We start from the raw sequence: 10,472 nt of genomic DNA on the forward strand, positions 1-10,472 counted from the left end.
TTCATGTCACCTCCTTGCCTAGTCTCTTTAACTGGAGACACCGGGGATTGAACCTGGGACCTTCAGCATGCCAAGCAGAGGCTCTACCCCACTGAGTGTCTCCATGGCTCTCCAGGGTCTCCAGCTGAGGTCTTTCTCATCACCTCCTTGCCTAGTCCCTTTAACTGGAGACGCCTGGGATTGAACCTGGGACCTTCTGCATGCTCTATGGCTGAGCCACAGCTCCTCTTCATGGCTCTCCAGGGTCTCAGGCAGAGGTCTTTCATGTCACCTACCTGCCTAGTCCCTGTAACTGGAGACACCGGGCATGCCAAGCAGAGGCTCTACCACTGAGCCACAGCCTGTTTCTGCCTGTGTTCCACAGCTCTTAATATAATAGGGATTGAACCCGGGACCTTCTGCATCGGGGATTGATCCTGGGATCTTCAGCACGCCAAGCAGAGGCTCTACACCACTGAGCCACGGCCCCTCTCCAGGGTCTCCGGCTGAGGTCTTGCTCACCACCTACTCGCCTAGCCACTGACCCGCGGCCCCTCCCCATGCATTTCTTGGGCTACCAGCGCACCAAGCGCAGAGCTCAGCGGGGTTTTCTCCCAGCTGTTTTCTGCACGGGGCCGCAGCCTCTCCTTCCCCAGGCCGATCGGGCTGCCTCGGGCCGCAGCTCCCCCCGAGCCCCGCCACGGACGGCGAAGGCAGCCAGCCCAGAGGGCGCCCCCGACCACCCCCTGCCTGGCGAAAGCGAGACCCCGCGCGTCGCTGTACCTCGAGGAACGGGAGAGGGGCTGCCCCGAGCCGCCGTCCAGGGGGAGAGGGGCGCGATGCCAGGGCGGCCGCTCCTGCCCAGGCTCCCCTTGACCTGGGAGGGGGTGGGGGGTGGGGGAGAGAAAGGGGAAAGCAGCCGCGGCGAGCGGGAGGAGGAGCCTGGGGGCGCTGGCTCAACCCTCCGGAAACCAGGCGGCTGGCCGGGAGGCTGGTCAGGGCGCGGAGCTGGACTCGCAGAGGCCCGGCAGGAGAGGAGGGCGCCCTTTTGGCCTCGCCCGGAGCCCCCTGGCTGACCCACGCACCTGGCCGCGGGTCCCGGGCGGCTCTCCAAAGGCGCGCGCCGACCCCCTTTCGCCTGGGCCAGAAAAAGGTTGGCATCCCAGCAGGCGGGGAGCCGCCGCCTTTCCTGCCCCCTGCTCCCCCTGGAGCTGCCTTCCTAAGCAGGCGGTGACGCCTCCAGGATGGGCCTTTCTAGATGCTGGGAAAGGGGATGGGGGGAGGCGGGGGGAGAGCGGGTCTGATGTAATTCCACCTTGGTAGTGGGGTGAGCCTGTTGCTGCCGTGATGAACAGTGGCCCTGTTGTGGTGGTGGTGTGTGTGTGTGTGTGAAGTGCCGTCAGTCGTTTCCGACGCATGGCGACCCGACGCACCCTCCAAAGTGTCCTATCCTTAACAGTCTTGCTCAGATCTTGCAAATTGAGGCTTCCTTTATAGAGTCAATCCATCTCTTGTTGGGTCTTCCTCTTTTCTTGCTGCCTTCAACTTTTCCTAGCGTTCTTGTCTGTTCCAGTGACTCTTGTCTTGTCTTCTCATAATATGTCCAAAGTACGACAGCCTCAGTTTAGTCATTTTAGCTTCCAGATTCAGTTCAGGCTTGATTTGATCTAAAACCCACTGTTGTTGTTGTTTTTTGTTTTTTGTTTTGGCAGTCCAGGGTATCTGTAACACTCTCCTCCAACACATTTCAAAGGAATCTACTTTCTTCATTGTCCAGCTCTCACACCCATACATAGTAATAGGGAATACGATGACATGAATTAACCTGATCTTGGTTGCCAGTGACACTGACACAGTGACAGTGGTATAGCCACTGTGATATATGTGTAAAATGGTACAGTCTGCTCCTTTTCATTGTCTATGGGAGTTCATTAGATCCCACAGGGTGAAGTTCTTGTTACCAGGTTCTACTTTTTAGTTGATGTCGCTGTGAACGACGGCTGGGGCATTTTGGAGTTGTTGCTATACAAGTGAAAGCTGTTGCTTGTCGCTGGCTCGTCCCTTTTGAATGGAGAGGGGGTTGCCAACCTCCAGGTACTCTGGGCCGGGGCCGGTCTTTTTTGCGCCCTAGGCAAGACTACTTGTGCCCCCCCCTAACCAAATTCGAAAAACAGATGTCTTGTAGAAAATATTTTGTAAGATGTTATATTATTTCTGTTCCGTAGCACTGTTGTGGTACTTATCTTAAAATAAAAAATATAAATTGTCAGTTGCATTTTTTTCAAGAAACTAATTTGTTTAAAAACTGTGCCCTTCAGGCCAGTTCTGCGCCCCTCTGAGGTCTGCGCCCTAGGTGACCGCCTAGTTTGCCTAATGGTAGCACCGACCCTGTAGGTAATAGCTGGAGATCTCCTGCTATTACAACTGATCTCCAGCCGATAGAGATCAGTTCCCCTGGAGAAAATGACCCTTGTTTACTCACCGTGAAGGGTCCTTCTCTCTGAGGTAAGAAGGGCATCTTCAATTCTGGGTGGTTCTCATTTGTTTGCCCGGGGAGGCAGGAAGAAAAGGGTTAAAAAGGGTTTTTTAACCTGCTCCACGGGTGGGAAACCATCCCTTTCAGTTTTCTATTAACGAGCTGAAAATCAACATTGAAAGAACCGGAACAAGGAAACAGGAACAACTGACTAGAAAACTTGACAATAGGTTGCAACATTTAAACAACAAGAATAAACATCATGAGTTACTAACTGGGTTTCCTAGTTGACCTAAGTAATCCTTTGTAAATATACTGCCTCTTTTCCCCCTTTTTTATTTTATTTGTATTACATTTCATTTCCAGTCTCTTCTTCAGTCTTCTCATCCGGGTGGGGAAGATGCCCTTCTTACCTCAGAGAGAAGGACCCTTCACGGTGAGTAAACAAGGGTCATTCTCCACTGAGGGAAGGGCATCTTCAATTCTGGGACCCCCAAGAGCTGTCCTGTTACGGATGGGAATGTCATTCGCTCGTCACCTGTTGAAGGACTCGCCTTCCGAAGGCCGCATCTGCTGAGGAAAAGGAATTTATTCTATAGTGACGTACGAAGGTTGAAATAGATGACCAAGTGGCCACTTTACAGATGTCCTCCACAGAGGCTTGTCTTGTGAAGGCTGCAGAGGTCGCTGCGCTACACACTGAATGTGCTGTAATGCCCTCCGGAACCGGAATCCGACTGGAGGAGTATGCTTGGACAATGCATTGTCTGATGGCCTGGCTGATTGAAGACTTAGATCATTTGTTACCCTTGCTGGCCGGTGACAAGGAGATAAACAGCGCTTCGGTCTTTCTAATGGATGCCGTGTGGGCGATGTAAATCTTTAAGGCCCTGCGAATGTCCAAGGTATTCCAGTCCTACTCCGTTTGGCAGGACGGATTTGGGCAAAAGGACAGAAGGTGGAGCTCCTGGTCTCTGTGAAAGGGGTATTTACCTTTGGAATAAAGGTTGGGTCTGGGCGCAGAACCACTTTGTCCCTTGTTAACGGAAAGAGCGCCCAGTTCAGATACTCTTTGCTCCGAAGTGACAGCTACTAGGAATAGCACTTTCATCCTGAGTAGGATCATTGAGGTCTCAATGAGGGGCTCGTTGAACCTACTTCCTCCTCGAAAATAACCCCTCCCACTAGACCGGACCACTTTGCCACTTCTTTTTGGACACTCCGGCCTTGCCGGAGGGTTCCTCATCGGCAAAACCGCGTTTGCGGCTGCCTGGTGGACTGGGGCCGTCGTCCTGATCGGCCGTGAATTGCCAGTCATCGTGGTCTCCTTCTGAGAGGAAATCGTCCCCTCTTGAAGAAACAGTGTCCGCCTTTTTTTTTTTTTTTAAATTTAAGACGAACAGAGAAGGATTGGCAGGAATTAGCGAGGAGGGAAGGAAAAACAAGAGGTAAGCCACTCACACACATGGAGGAATAGGAACAAAGAGAGTAAAAGGTACAGAATCTAACTCTCTAGGAAAAATAGTACAGAGCTGCTACAAAGCGTGCACTCCCCGGTGAAGGCAGGAAGAGAAACTGAAAACTGAAAGGGATGGTTGCCCGCCCTGGAGCAGGAGGCGGAACCCTTTTTAACCCTTTTCTTCCTGCCTCCCCGGGCAAACAAATGAGAACCACCCAGAATTGAAGATGCCCTTCCCTCAGTGGAGAATGGACTCGATGGCATTGAAGTACCTCCCCATCCCAAACCCTGCCCTCCTCAAGCTCCGCCCCCAAAACCTCCAACTGGTGGCAAAGAGGGACCTGGCAACCCTATGAACGGACCTAAGAGTGAACCCTGAAATGAGTACTCTTGCCTGATGTTGTATGCCTTAAAAGGGGGACATTACACCTGTGGCTCCTTAGCCAGATGTTTGGGGGTGAAATTCTTCCCTGTTTGCACTTTTTATGGTAGAATGCCTCCAGAAGTGGGAGTACAACTTAATCACTTACACTTTTTATTCTGTAAAACAACCACCACCCTGGGATATAAAACCACCTTTTAAAAAATCTGATTTTGCAAGGTCATAGCTGCACTTAACAAATAATACACCTGCCTTCATAATACAGATTTTTAATGCAGCTGTTAAAGCTGAACAATTATACACTCAGCAAAAGGCTACTAAATTTTATTAATACATCTTTCCTCATAGTACTGTGAAGTTTTTTTCAGCAGCTTACAGGAAAACCTCTTTTCAACGGCAGCATAGGAAATGTAACCCAGCCAAACACCATTGTTCTATTTCCTCCACGTCTTTAACTTGTTTCCCAGTTTATGCTCCAGTTGAATGTTCTCAAACTGTTTATTGTCAAGAATTGTCAATAGGACAAAACATCCATCCCAGAATAGGAAAAAAAAATCTTAAAAAAAAAAACAGCAGTATATGAATTATTCCATGTTCTGAATTACTGCTTCATAATTTATAATTTTTAGGAAAGAAAATATCAAGAGTTTTTGAATACTACTGGAAATTGTCTGGGACAAACTACACACTTAATTTGCCCTGCAAACAAACAGTGAAAGGGGAAGACAGCCCAGATCTGCTTGTTCTTTTTCTTTTTTTAAGGCATAAATTATCCTGCATTGAGCAGGGCGTTGGACTAGATGACCTGTATGGCCCCTTCCAACTCTATGATTCTATGAAATTATGAAAAACATCACAAAACAATTGCAGTGACAGTTCCAGGCAGACAGATACTGCTTCTTTTGTTAATTCCATGAGAACAATCAAAATCAAGTTGAAGTTTTAAAAATATCATAGAAAGCAATTTTCCATTAAGACATCTTGGATATGCAATTTCCTTCTCCTTAGTTGGACAAGCCAAACTCTAACTTTGTAAGATAACTGCAGATCCGTCAAGACACACCTGTTCTTACATAATGCCTTTAAAACGTCTCTGCTTGCCCTCAAATGGTACACCATAAAACATCAGGATCTGATGCCTCTATGTCAGCATTATCCTAATCCCGGTTATCATTTGTTAATAGCAGATATTCATCATTTCCCCAACCCAACATGACTTGCAGAATCACTTCATTCGGAAGTCAATAGGTTCACCAACAACACATCACAACATAACCCATTCATAAGATGTTTCATGTTCAGGCCCAAATGGAGTTTGGTGGGGAGGCCTCCAGTCAGTTAATGACATTTGCTATTTTAGCACTAAATACTGCTGTGGCCAAACTTCACGATCACCTTACTTAGAAAACAAATATACCAGATTTCAAGCTTAGGCAAGTTTTGAGCCATTTCCTTAAGAGTTCTGGCTGGAAATATAAAAAGAGATCCTAAAGTTCTGGGAAGGTAAATATTTTATCATTTTTAAATTCAAATTTTGTTACCAGCTTTCTGTACTGGGGTGTTGCACGGTTGCAAAGTGTGATTGTTTTACATTTTTATTATTTTTTCTTTGCATTAGCTGAAGAGTTCTGAATCCAGGGAAGGAGATAGGGATAACTACTACAAGCTGAAGGACAATAGGTAGAGAGCAAGAAATTTATACGCCATGTGTAACACGCCGTGCAAACTACTGAACATCTAAGCCAGGCAGACTTCCCAAGAACCATTTGCTACTATGAGTTGTATCCCCACCCATCTCCAAGTGGGTCTTTCAAGGCCAGTATGGTCTGATAAATCAGTCACACCAGAATGACAACAGTGGTCCAGGTGCATGCCTCAGATGTAAACTCCCTGCTTTGTTGTGAAGCTCACAACATGTCCAGGGCCCCCACAGCCACACAGCAGTTGCGGGGAAAGGCTTTTAAAAAAATACAGAGCATTTGGGCTTGGAATGCTACCATAGGGGGAGGAAGGACTCCTCTCTCTCCCCCCACCAGCTGTTTTCCCATGTGAAAACAATGCTGGGGGGTTATTTCCCCATTTTTGCTGATCCACATGCACAGAACAATGTGCAGTAGCAAAAACAAGAAAATAATTCCTGCCCATCACCATTTCAGAACTGTGACCCAACTCTTTAAATCCCCAAATGCCGTTTGGCCCTAGCTCAGCTTATTTATTTATCAGTCTTCTAACTCGCTCTACCCCAGCACGCCACACTCAGAACAGCTCACATAGACCACAAAAATACAACAAAACTATAAAATCACCTAAAACAATAGGTTAAAACAGCCTTAACAGATTAAAATCACATTTCTAAATGGCGCAGAGTTGTGATATAATTGGGCAAAATTATATTGCAAAATTTGCAATGCACCGGTTCTTGTAGGTTATCCGGGTTGTGTAACCGTGGTCTTGGAATTTTCTTTCCTGACGTTTCGCCAGCAACTGTGGCAGGCATCTTCAGAGTAGTAACACTGAAGGACAGTGTTACTACTCTGAAGATGCCTGCCACAGTTGCTGGCGAAACGTCAGGAAAGAAAATTCCAAGACCACGGTTACACAACCCGGATAACCTACAAGAACCAATGAACTCTGACCGTGAAAGCCTTCGACAATATTTTGCAATGCACCTGTTTAATAAAAAAGAGCAAAAATGTTCCTTTTTTAACGCAATCTGGCCAGGCAAGAAGTAAATAGTACATGACTCATAATAATATTCATTTTCTTTTGCTGAAAAATCCAGTCTCAGCAGTGTTTTATGTAATTTTAAAAAATCCTTACATACACTTCCAGCTGAAGGACTGTCATGAGGAACATTTAGGCTGTTAATGCATCTGGGTGTTTTTTTTTTTTAATGCTGCTCTTATGCTTCTGTGTTGTGGGTTTTAATGACTATATCTTGCTTGAAACACCTCATAAAACAGGTGGCATAGAATGTTTTAAATAAATAAGGAGCTAAATGACTATTGTCATTTAGGTGTCTTTACCTTTTCTGTCTCATACTGAGCAGCATGGAATTCAGAATTCAGTGCAAGGCAATGTTCGAACTGCTGCAGGGCTTCAGATTTATGTCCCATCTCCAGGAGAACCTTTCCCTTCTGGAAAAAAAAAACCCTCACATTCTTCAGCCTGATAGCTAAAACAAAGTCCTGTAGTGCTGAAGAAACTCCACCTTCCTTACTTGCTATAGGAACAGCCAACTTAGAAGTAGTCTCAGTTCAATGCAGACATCAGATTTGAAGGGCAACACACATTTTCCATTGCCACCTCATTTGTAGCCTAGCTGCTATTAACATATCCCAAACATCGACCCTGGTTTTCAGCACTTCTTTAAGAAGACTCTTCACACTCTGTTAACTCAAATATTTTATTTAGGCCAAGAATTTAAACAGGTTTAAATTATTTACATTATTGTTCAACCCAGCAGCCTCATTTCTGTCACAGGTTATGAATGTACATACTCTATTTAAACTAATTTACAGCCCTTTATAAAAATGTACTATGTATACTCTTAAAGACTATCTCTTGTAAAGGAAGTGGGGAAAACCATGTTAACACAGCAGTAACAGGTTAAAACTGTAAAACCATACTGGCACGAGTTTTAGCTAATTCAATGGAGGTCAAATATTTATTCAGTCAGTACTAGATATGGGTCCGGTTCCATTATGTACACAATCCAAATGCACGGAGGCCATTTTCTTATTTCAAGAGTTTTTATGTTACTGTAACCAGCTCCTGAACAATGTGTGGAAGGCCTCGTAGAATGCGGCATTTCTTCTCATAGGCCTTACCCACCCCAGCCCTGAATTATAGGCCATATTCAGATCTCATGAAAACCTCTGCTTGTTTGTTGTGCTTTCACACTCTTCCTTCTGCAGATGGAACAGGACAGAAATATTTCTGATGTAAGAAGCCTTGAATCAAACTCCAGTGTACAGTGATGTCTGAATGCAAAGTAGAGTTTGCTTTCTTAATTTATAAGAAGGAAACACTCCAATCTGACCACACGCTTGCATTTGAACGCTGTGCTAAACAGGAGTTTGATTTAAGGCTTCCCGGACCAGGAAAGCTTTCGCTCACGTGCTGCACACAAGAATGGAAGAAACATGCAAGTACACTAAACAAGCTAAATTTCAGGCCCATCATGAATAGAGACGTCTGAATGGACATCTGAATGCAGCTACACAGTTCTGCGAGAAATGTAATCTTGTGTTTAATATAAATAATGCATCTCAAGTCTACTACAAAATCCTTTCTTTCTTGCCATATCACTTTTTACACCAATACCATGCAGGTCACTTTCTACATTACTCTGCAAATACAGGGAAAATGACATCCATGGCTCTATATGCATAAAAACAGCTTTATGAATTTTACATATTGATGCAAAAAACTCCCAAACTAGATCAGTCAGGACACATTTCTGTGTGGGGAGCCATCGACGTAATGCTCATTTTTGCAAGATGCTCTTTAGTGGCTTGCAAATGTGGGCTTGCAAAATATTATGTAAATGAACCTGCGCAAACCAATGACAGCAATATTGTCTGTTTTCAATTGCCAGTGGATTTAAAGACTTCAAAAGAGAAACACCCCCTCATACTTGTTGACCGTCAGAGATTAGCATGCTGATAAACAGCTGAAGTTATATGGCAAGACTGAGCCTTCCAGCCTTTACATTGGTTTCAAATACACTGCATGTATGAAAAAATGGGCAAAAGTTTTCAAAATTATTCCAGCTTTTGGTTCATTTTTAAAACATTGTTCTTTATGCTGGAAGCAGTGCTAACTTCAAGATCAGTTCTCATATTAGAAGGTACAAATAAGTCAAGTTTTTTATACAACAGTATCAACTGCCAATTTTTTTTTAAGCCAAAGAATCCCCCTATTCGAAAGAGCTACGTTTGGTTGCATTCTAAAAAAATATGAATTTATGTTTACCACTGTCAGGAAAAAAATGCAGGCCTGTCAGGAATGTAAGCACTTCAAATCAAATCAGAATTATGTGATTAAGTACTTCACCAAGTCAAACATTCCTACACACAGAAAAACTAGCATATCAGGGAGAAGCGTATGATAGAACACTTCCCCACATACACACATGCACACAATGGCTTAGATCCACTGGAGTTTTTTGACAGGCACAACTGTTTCTGGCCACCGAACCTGACTTTCTTGCCTCCCCCTCTCCTGTGGCAGCCTGAAATCCAACACATTGCTTTTTTTTTTCCTCCAAGAGGGACGTTTTTCACTAGGGGAGAAGTCAATCAGAGGACTCTGCAGATCTACTGGCGTCGGGAAAATGTCTTAGGAATCGATATACAGAATCAACAGTGAATTGGCAAGTAGGCAGAATCACCTGATACAAATATATTTCCACAGAGCGGATTACATGTATTGATGAGCAAATGGGGTTTCATTTAAAAACAAAACTTCCAATTTCTGAAGAGAACTTTTAAAAAAAACAGAAGCAGCTGAGGATTTGTTTATATGGTATTAACCATACCTTTTCTCAGAACAGCTGTTTAAAGTTAACTTTATGAGTATTAACCTTTTAAACCGCAGTAGTTAGAATAGTACCTTGAACAAATTCCTTCTGGGAATCATACCAATGAAAGTTTGCTGCCTCATTTAGGCTCAATTCCTGGAAAGGCAACAAGGTGCTTTGCTATTTTCTGATAGCTACCTTCTAAAAATCTTTTTTAAATTACTGTAGACAATGTGAAACATCTACAGTTTTGTCCACTTTTTAAACTAAACTGCATTCACACACAAAGAATTAGACCACAGAAAAAGAGAAGCCACCATTTCAGAGTGTGAATATATAAGCATCTTGTTCCCTTCCTTCCTCAAAAAATTAGTAAGTTTTGTATCATCTAACTGAACGCCATTAAAAGATGCTAAGCAACCCCTTCTAAATGGCAGTGTATTAAGCTTTCGGAATGCAACCCCTTAGGGGAAATGGAACCAAAATTCCTACTAAATAAAAAGGAATTTTGTTTCTTTTTCAATGTAAATCACTCTAAATAGTTGGGGACGAAGACACTGCCTTTTTGGGCAACACTATATTTATCTCTACCTGGTTAGGGCATCATAGTACAAATTCAAGTGTTAATTTGTTTTTTGACGTATTAAAAGTA

This window comes from Euleptes europaea, chromosome 1 (assembly GCF_029931775.1).
Source record: "Euleptes europaea isolate rEulEur1 chromosome 1, rEulEur1.hap1, whole genome shotgun sequence".
Lineage (NCBI taxonomy): Eukaryota > Metazoa > Chordata > Lepidosauria > Squamata > Sphaerodactylidae > Euleptes > Euleptes europaea.